Genomic DNA, 1,752 nt, shown 5'->3' with positions numbered 1-1,752 from the left:
CAAGTTAATATGCGTGCTCTCTTGTAACAACAATAACAACAAATACACAGTAAAATAAACAGAAATATTTAATAGCAAAAATAGCAACAATGACAACAACCACAGCAAATTTAGTTATTTTTTATTATTAGTAGTGGAGTCATTCATTCTCCACCACCATCATCATCATCAAGACACTTCTATCTACTCTTTCAATTAGTTCGAAGATCTCCTCTATCCACTCAAGTTATTTGCTCTCTTGCGATTATTAAATGTTGTCGTTTTAGAAATGTTGTTGTTACAATCTGCTTGCCACCAAATTGACCAACATTTTCGAATAAAACGTTAGTTTTTAGATAAAGTGATCAATTTAAGAAATAAATAAAGAAACATTTATAGTCGCCTGGAAAGAATGGAATTTCAAGTCTCCAAAATAGAGATAATTCTCATCTGGAGGCTTTATTATTATGTATTTTTTCGAAAATATGGATCAATAAATATAGAAAAAATGCAGAAAACTAAGAGCAAAGGTGTTAAGAGTTTTTCATGCTTATAGATGAAAGAGGAGTGGTCATAGAAGTGAAATCCCTATGATCAGTCAGGATCGGTTGGTAGAGGCTTTAAACTATTCGGATATTAGTTTATAGTAGTGACAGATAGGAAGTTTTACCGACTTATCTTTACTATTACAGTCCAGATTCTGGCTCTTTCTGGCCAATTTATCTGCGATCACATTACACAGTATATGAGAGTGTTCTAGTACCCAACGTAAACCAACTAACACTATAATATCGAAGTCTTTCCCGATCGGTAAGATCTCCGACTGAAAAAACACTATAAGAGGTGATACCCTGAAGTCCAACCAAATGATCCATATTCTCAATATCGAGTAATGTTCAGTTGGATGTAAATAAGCAGAAGATTATTATACTAAGCGGATCCGTATTTCGGTTAAGATCTACCTTTATTCAATATTAACATGGACCCATCTTTATTGGAAAACTGTGTATGTAAAGGACAAAAATTATACTAGAGAAAGAGAAATACTTTATTCTCGATTAAATTGAGAATCTTTAGGGCCAGTTACAGACCAAATTCGCGATCAAAATCGTTAGCGATTTTATATTAGAATTCGATGTTTCTTGATATAACCCAAACAACTCCTTCGGGAATATGTCAATTTAATTCCTAATGATTTACTTTCGACATTCGCGACAATTTCTTGCTTGTCTCATCTAGTATTACTCGCGAAAATGTTGCATTACTATTTTCCTAAACTGTGGTCAACTGGGTATTTCTATTGAGACTTTTATATTAAAAAATGTAAATAAATGAGTTGGTGTGTTTTGTTGGGGGTATTTGTATGAGAGTTGTTATTTGTTAATACTTTTATTTTAATTCTAAAATGCTGACGTTTTCAATTTATTCATTTATTCTTATTTTTTATTTTCTCTCCTTTTAACGTCTTTTCGTTTTCTTCTTATTTTAATTTGTTTTCATACTTTAAGGTTGAGGGTGTGATGTTCTGGTTCTGGTTGCTGTTGGTCGGTCGGTGTTTCTTGGTTGGAGCCTTTAGTTGTTTATTTATGCGTTTTTGTTATTTTGTGTTTGTGTTTGTTTTTATTTTTGTTTTCTTTTGTCATTTGTGTTGTTTTGTTTTTGTAGTTTACCTTCTTTTTTTACTTGTTGTTTCGTCTTATTACAACGTTTATTTTCGCTTTCTTGTTTCTACGATTTGACTTGACCATTATTTGTGTTTGTATTTAGATGTTT

This window comes from Lucilia sericata, unplaced genomic scaffold (genome assembly GCF_015586225.1).
Source record: "Lucilia sericata isolate MDLA Ls3-8-SP2 unplaced genomic scaffold, ASM1558622v1 Contig000154F_arrow, whole genome shotgun sequence".
Classification (NCBI taxonomy): Eukaryota; Metazoa; Arthropoda; class Insecta; order Diptera; family Calliphoridae; genus Lucilia; species Lucilia sericata.
Note: the sequence above shows the minus strand (reverse complement) of the source record.